Source organism: Chelonoidis abingdonii, chromosome 4 (assembly GCF_003597395.2).
Source record: "Chelonoidis abingdonii isolate Lonesome George chromosome 4, CheloAbing_2.0, whole genome shotgun sequence".
Classification (NCBI taxonomy): Eukaryota; Metazoa; Chordata; order Testudines; family Testudinidae; genus Chelonoidis; species Chelonoidis abingdonii.
Window position 1 is genome coordinate 108,684,527 of NC_133772.1, and position 8,012 is coordinate 108,692,538.

An 8,012-nucleotide genomic window follows, 5' to 3' on the forward strand; every position below is an offset into this window, starting at 1 on the left:
ATCCCTTGGTTGTTAAGTTCTTTTGAAAAAGGTAGCAGCATATGGGCTTTGTGAAGCACCTCTGAAAACGATGCCTTTTTACTTAGATTGCCAATAAAAGAGATAAGGTAGGTGAGGTAATATCTTTTATTGGACCATCTTCTGTTGGTGAGAGAGACAAGCTTTCAAGCCACACAGAGCTCTTCTTCAGGTCTAGGAGAGGTACTACCAGTGTCACAGATAAATCAAGGTGGCTCAGATTGTTTAGCATAAGTAGTTAACTAGTAACAGTTAAATTGATAATTAGCAATTACACAGCCAAATCCTGCTCTCATTTAAATAACCCCAAAACTTCAGTGGAGTTAACCTGTTGTAAATAAGACCAAGATTTGGCCTACGGTGTGTAAAAGATTGATTGAAAAGACATATTTAGAACTGATATTGCTACTGCAGATATTATTGAATATATACAAGAAACTCTTCTGAGCCATTTAAGCAGTTTGAATAACTGGGAGGTTTCTACAAGAGATTCTGTGCATATCTCTCTTTTATCCCTATTATGACTAAAGAGACATGATTGTCTGGCAGGTTCCTGTTTATAATGCGTTACATTTTGAAACTTACAGGATACACTGCTGACTGTGCGAAAGTGATCATTAATTGCCCTTTGAGTGAGAATGAACTTTAGAGAGAAAGCATTGCCTGAAATTTTTTTAGTTCGCTATCTAGTCTTTTCATTTTCTTGGATAAGCACCCAAGAATACTTTTCAATTAGTTGGTAAGCATTTTATTAGGTTTGTTCAGTTAGCTAAAAGGTAGGACTTGTTTATAGCTTTATATTTGTACCATAATGAGCTCTGTGTGTAAAGGAAATAAGGGCTCAGATTCTTAAATGGTATTTAGGCATTTAAGTCAGTGAGAGTTAGGTGCCTAAATACTTGTGAGGAGCTGGGCCAAGGAAGCTACCACATTTTTCTAATATAATCTTGTTGCTTATTTAAGAGCTACCCTGCTACTGATAGGCACAATTTTAAACCCCAGATTTGAACTTGCTTTCAAAGTCCACGTCAAGATTTGAACATTACAGCTTAGACCCATCTGTGGTTTGGAAGCAGAATGAGAATAAATAAGATACAAACAGAGCCGTGCAAAAATGGAATGCTGCTGGTGTAAACTGTTAACGGTCATGGATGGTATATGTTGTAGCAAGAATTAGTCCCAAATCTCCTGAATCCCAATACAGTGTCCTAATAACTAGACCATTTTTCCTTAACAGGAATTATGTATTTTAAGGTAAAATGTTTAATTTTAAAAGTGTATTATGTTGTCTCCTTGTAGTTAATGTTTACTACTCTGATGCAAAATTATAGTAGCTGTTCAGTTTATACTGGATTTATTTAATAATTATTATGGGATTACTGTTTCCAGAGTAAATATCAATAGTATGTAGCTTGGACAACTTTAGGCAAGATAATGCCAAACAATCTTTTCAAACTAAAGTAAAGATGCATTTTTAGAGACTCTTATCTCTCATAAAATACCTTCCATCCTTTTTAATATCCACATTTTCTGTAATGACACTATTGCAGCTAACATTTAAGGATCAGTTGACTATACAAATAAAAATTACATTTTCTCAAATGATTATGGAGAGTACCAATGACTGGTACAGCAAGTGCTGTTTTATGTGTAACCAAACACATTTCTTTTTTTAAACTGTAATTTAAAATGGGATAGAAATACAGTTTTAAAAAACTTCTGTAATGCAATCTAAAACCAGGCAGAATTTGCCTAGTTTGGGGATTCATTTGCAAACCTGAAACTTAGGTCAGATTTGCTGAGGATTATAAAATATCTGATAAACCTGAGCTGAGTTTTGAACAAGCCTGGGCCCTGTTTTGAGCAACCCTGGATCAAGTTCAGGTTTCAGTGGAAGAGCACATGAAACTTGGTGATTTTATTTTGCTTTTGACTCCCAAATCAGGAAAAACTTGATGATTTACGTTTGAATTTTGTCTTCTGGTTTTCTTTATTCATACTCAGAGGATGTGAATCCATGAGAACTGACCCCTACCTCACACTTCACAGTAGGGGTGAGAACACACCCAGAACTGTAAGTTGCTGTGTTACCCCTCTGCCTCAGCAAATGAGACCTTTGCTGGAGACTAGACTGCGTGTCAGTTCTTTGCGACACCACTCTGTCTGTTTCACCAGCAAACTCCTTGAGACTCTGCCAGTCTAAACCTTGCCTTGCAGGTATAATGCAGGGACCCCAATTCCTGAGCTCTCCCTGCAAGGTCTCTTTGCAGTGTCCAATCCCTCTTACTGGACACTCAGAGAAATTAAGTTCACTGCCTCCAAAATGACAGAACACACACCATTCTGTTAGCTGAGCTGTGTACTCACATTTATTCAATATAACAGTACCAAGATGGTTTATAGTAAAGCTAAGAATAAGTTTATTAATAAAGAATGGAGAATAAAGTGATACTAAGCAAGGGGGAAAGAGACAAGTGTTGTTACAAACAAAACACACTTTCTAGTCACTAAAACTTAATTTTAGCAAGTTACAATTTTTGTTTTAGGCAATTTCTCACTTATAGTCAGTTGCCACAGAATTCAAGCCACATTACTGAAGGAACCACCTTTCACTGATTCCAAGAGCTTTGATCCCTTTTGTTCCTTAAGTGATGGATAACTCAAATGGCTTTTTGCTCCTCTTACATTTCCCAAAGACCATTGTCTCTGCCTCAAGAACCAGGAAGACTTCCTGAGGTGCAGACTATGTCCTCTAGCAGGCTCACTAAACACTCTCCTCTACTGCTTCTAGCTTGACGGCTTTGTTTACCTTACATCTAAGTGTACTTTCATTGTTCTTTGCCTGTAAGAAAATGAGTCACATGGGTAAATACACATTCCTTTGTCTAGGGCAGGCTAGATGTATGCACTGCCTCCCAAACACATTTTAAGAATATATTCCAGCACACACACAACTCTTTGTACACAAACTGTCTGTGCTTCATGCAATAATTTTTGGGAAAGCATCTCACTAGTTTACATATGATACCTTACAAGACTTCTTTTAGATACATATTATGACAACAGTGTTGGGGGTAGTGAGTGTGTCATGCCAGATATGAGTTACAGCATGATGAGCAGGCTGCCAGTGGGTATTGAGGGGGACTTAGGGTCACGAAGGGTTTAAAGATTTTAAGGACCATTATGATCATCTAATTTGACCTCTGCATAATACAAGCTATAAAATATCTGCTAGTAATTTCTGAATCAAGCCCAGTATTTTGTGAAAATCCATGTCAGATGAAATAATGCTTACCACGGTTACCCCTTATAACAAAGATTTTGGTGCTCATGTATCGGTGGCCTGGATCAGATTCTTATTTCACTCACACCGGTTTTGCAGCAGAGTAACTCCATTGATGTCAGTGGAGCTAAATTACTTCTGATTTAGGGCCTGATCAATAGAAAGACTCACATTGATGACAGTGAATTTTGGATCAGGCCTTTTATATCATGTGTGATCAGACTCAAGCAAGTTGTGTTTTGTACTTTACGTTTACCCAGAGCTGAAAATCAGTTATATGGCAGTCTGTCAAGAGAATTTTTTTCCTGAAACAAAATTAAAAAATACAGTAGGCAAGAAAATGACACATATTTCATGGCGCTAAAAGCATTTCAACATTTCACTGCCATCTTAATATTTTGAACTAGGCTGCCTTTTACGCACTGATTTCACATTTTTTTGACAATGTGAACATCAGAACGCTATTCCTAATGTTGAACCAGGCACCGTGCATGCTTCCCATAATTCAGTGGAACTGCATAAAGGTAGCACTGTCTTGCAATCAGAGTCACCCAAGCAGACCCTTGAAGCTGTGCAAAGCCCCTGTCATGACTACACAGTATTAGAGGGTCTGTTCCATAATCTGATTGCACTTTGCACTTTATTTAAATTTGTATATATTTCTTCTGCTGAGTGTATTACATTTGAAACACTAAGAGCAAATCAGCTGAAAGAACTATTTGAACTGACTTACCCTGCATCTGTTAAGATAGTACACCTTGTGCTACACAAGACAATGAACCAGTGTTTATTTTGATTAGAAGTAAGTGTTTTGCAGCTTTCTACCTCTTTATCATCCACTAACGTTGTATGTGAGGCAAAGAAAAGTCTCAATATTTATTTTCAAAAGAGAAGAGCATTGTCAGTCACAACATTTTATCTATTTGTGAAGCTGAATTCACAGTTGCTGTGGAGCATTATACTGATTGAATGCTGTTACCAGGGGAATTTAGGATGCAGATTCCAGACGTTCCCTTGGTGAGAATAATGATTTTAACCTATGCTTGAGCTGTTTAATAAATATATTTTAGAGAGTATAGGTGCTATATCCATTTCACACGGAGTGTTGAATTACTTGATTTAGAAGATATGTAAATTCTGGCATACACAAAAAACTATTGTAACCCAGCTTAATGGGTTTGATGAAAAAGGGAGCCAAGCTTGTTGCGGGTAGATGAAAGATGGGCAAGACAGCAGTGTGTTTACCTCCACCAAGGGTGTGGAGCCTTCTGATTGTGATAGAAGGCTTGGTGATAGAAGGCTAAGCCAATTGGAGTGGGAATGAGAGGAGGGCAGCTTTGCCTGAGGAAGTGTGCACAATCTCCTGGCTGTCTCTCCCCATCTGTAGGAGTGCGAGTGATCCCCTAACTGTCTCTCCCTGTCTGAGGGCTTGTCTGTTTTGCCCTAAAAGGGATCTGCAGAGCTACTCTGGAAGAGAGAACCTGCTTGGAAACACTGAGGAGTATCTATACTGTGGGAGCTTTTTCTACTGTGCATAATGCCTATTGCTGCTGCAGAGTGGTTTGCCCTCTGGGGAAATCAGCATCCTCAACAACTTCCCATACTCAAGCACTTTCGGGTCTGCAAAGACTCACCAAGGTAGGTGGGTTCTTCCACATTACAGAGAGCACTAACAGAATAAACTGGGATCGTGAATCCAGGGAAAACTACTCAGGTGTGGCTTTGCTTGGGGACTATGTGATGTTACTGACGTACCTACTCCAAACCAAACCTCTCCTTCCCTTTATAGACTTCCTCTATATTTCCCCTTGTAAATAAAGTGTACATTGATTGCTGGTTCATCCATTATGGAAGTGTCAGAAGAATATATGTAAGAGGTATCCGGCTAGTCTAGAGATAAGTACCGGGTTGGGGATAGTCAAAACCATATAGAGAGGTAAGGTAGTGTTCCTTATTACTGGAATCAGTCAGATGGAGGCACCACCAGTTAGCAGCTAAGACACCAGGCTACTGAAACCCACTGCAGCCAAAGCAGAGGGACACCAGGTAAGAAAGCCTGTTGATGATTAACTGCTCTCAGGGGTACAGCAACCCATAAAAATCGCCTTACTTTCTTTGAGGCAATGCTGAGCTTATGAAAAGGGGGAGAACCTCCCTATTAACCCCTCTGTTCATCAGCATAGATCTAGGACACAAGTCCTAGATTGATGTGAAGGGAATGAATTAGATTCACAATAGGCTGTAATCATGGGAGGCTTTGGCAAGAGTACCTCCAAAGCACAGATTGTACAGGCTGTAGCTACAATAAAGGCCACGGGAAAGGTCACCTATTGGGGGAGAGAATGGAGATAATATGCCTTATGTTCTGGGTCTAAGAGATCTTATTTGCAGATGAGACCCAGTGAAATCCCTAATAGGGTTGGGCATATGGGGGTTAGAAATTACCAGCATCCATACTGGGGTATATGCTAGTGAAATTAAAATTCCCGAAGGATGTAGTTGGAACTGAGAAAGAGGTAGACACTTTTGCTTTGATCTCTCAATCCACTGGATATCCAAACTAGGTGCCTTGTATTGTAGGATCAAGTGCAGCCATATCTGAGCCTTGGCTCAGCTTTGCAAAGAGTTTGCCAGATCTAAGTACATGCAAAGCCTGAAGATTCATACACTGTGTTTGGAAGCATATCAAGCTAAAGAAGGAGAGTGAGACCTGTGTGCACTAAGAGGACCAGTGGGAACAGTCAAACTAAGATATGGACCTCCAGTTACTATTCCTGCTATGTCAAACCATTTAGTGGATAGAATTGCTCAAATGGATCAGAAGGACACTGGTCAGTTAATCCTGGTTGAAGCCCAAGGTATAGGTGCACTGCTGGGCAGAATGATGGTTAAGACCAGGGCTGCTCCAGCATTTCTGCTGCCTCAAGCATCGAAAATAAAGAAAAAAGCTGCGATCGGCAGCACTTCGGAGGCAGCTCCACCGTGCCACTTCATTCTTTGGCAGCAATTCAGTGGCAGGTTGAGAGGGACTGAGGGACCTGCCACTTAATTGCTGACGAAGAGCTGGACATGCTGCCCCTTTCCATTGGCTGCCCCAAGCACCTGCATGCTGCGCCTTTTGCCTTGAGCCGGCCCTGGTTAACAGAGGTGTAGCCAAAACCTCATCTCGTACAAAAGTCTCAGTAAAACTAACCATGGCTAATGACACTGAGCACAATCACTGTCCCTTGGGGGATTGTGTTAGCACAGGTATACTCAGTGAAACAGTGGCCCATACAGCCCCCAGCAGGAAGACCACACCCCTATTTGACCCATAGAAGCTGAATTTGGAAATTCTACAATTTCTCTGGCGTGAAAGGAGAGTTTTCTTCCCAGAAACTAGCACAAATAGCCCAAATGTTCTCCACTTGTGAGTGGGATATGGGTTGTGCCAAGGGAGTTGAACATCACATTTGGCTGAATGATTATAGGCTTCCCTGAAAGATCAAGGATGCTAGCAGAAACTTATCCAGGAGTTGAAGTCCACAGGAATCATCAGGAATTCTAGAAGTCCTTATGCTTGCCCGATTGTTGTGGCCAGGAAAAAGAATAGGGATGTATGCATGTGCATAGATTATCGTTCTTTGAATAGATTTACAATCCCTGACCAACATACCACCCCAAGAGTAGATGATGCCTTAGATTATCTAACAGGAAGCTGGTAGTATCTGCATCTCAGATCCAAAACAGAAAACCTTCAGCTACTCATGGGACCAGCTGATATGGAAAAGACAGCAATCATCTGTCCGTTTGGATTCTCTGAATTTCTGAGACTGCACCAGAGAATATCTGGGGTCGGCTACATGAACCTTTTGGAAGTCCTGGTGCTTCTTATGACTTGATAGTGTCCAGTCACACTTTGGAAAAGCATAAAGATACTTGTTGAAAGCGTTGGCCTGCTGCTGAAACAAGGATTGAAACAATCTCTAGACAAATGCCAATTTTGTCAGGAAAAAATGAAGTATATTTGGCATATCATCTCTCAAGCTGGAGTTGCTACAGATTTGGACAAGCTGGAAGTCTTAAGGACATGGCCAAGACCCAGAACTTTGAAAGTATTCCAGAGTTTCTTGGGGTTCTGCAATTATTAGAGGTGAGGTATAGACAATTTTTCTGTTCTTTGGCAACTCATAAATGAACTCATCAACAACAGATCAAGTATCAGAGGGGTAGCCGTGTTAGTCTGGATCTGTGATAGCAGCAAAGAGTCCTGTGGCGCCTTTATGGTGCCACAGGACTCTTTGCTTCTATCAACAACAGAGAATTCCTTTACATCTCCCAATTAAAAAAGGTCAGGATCTGCATCCAGATGGCAACTTCTACAGGGTCAAAGAAGCCTTTGGAGATTGGTGGGCTCTGGATTTTGAGAATGATTGTCAAATGTCAATAAATGCAATGACACAAGCTCTGGTGTTAGCTTATGCTGATATTAAAAAACTATATCTGCTACACAATGATGCTAAGAATTTGGTGGAGTCTTCTACCAAGAATATCCAGATGGATGGAGACCCATTGCCCATGCTAGCAGGTATCTAGTATAATCAGAGAAGAACTATCCAGTTCACAGACTAGAATTCTTAGCATTAAAGTGGGCTGTGATTGAGAAATTCCAAAATTAACTCTGAGTGCCTGGCCCTACCCTGGCCTGTGGAGTAGCCATTACAAGGAAGGT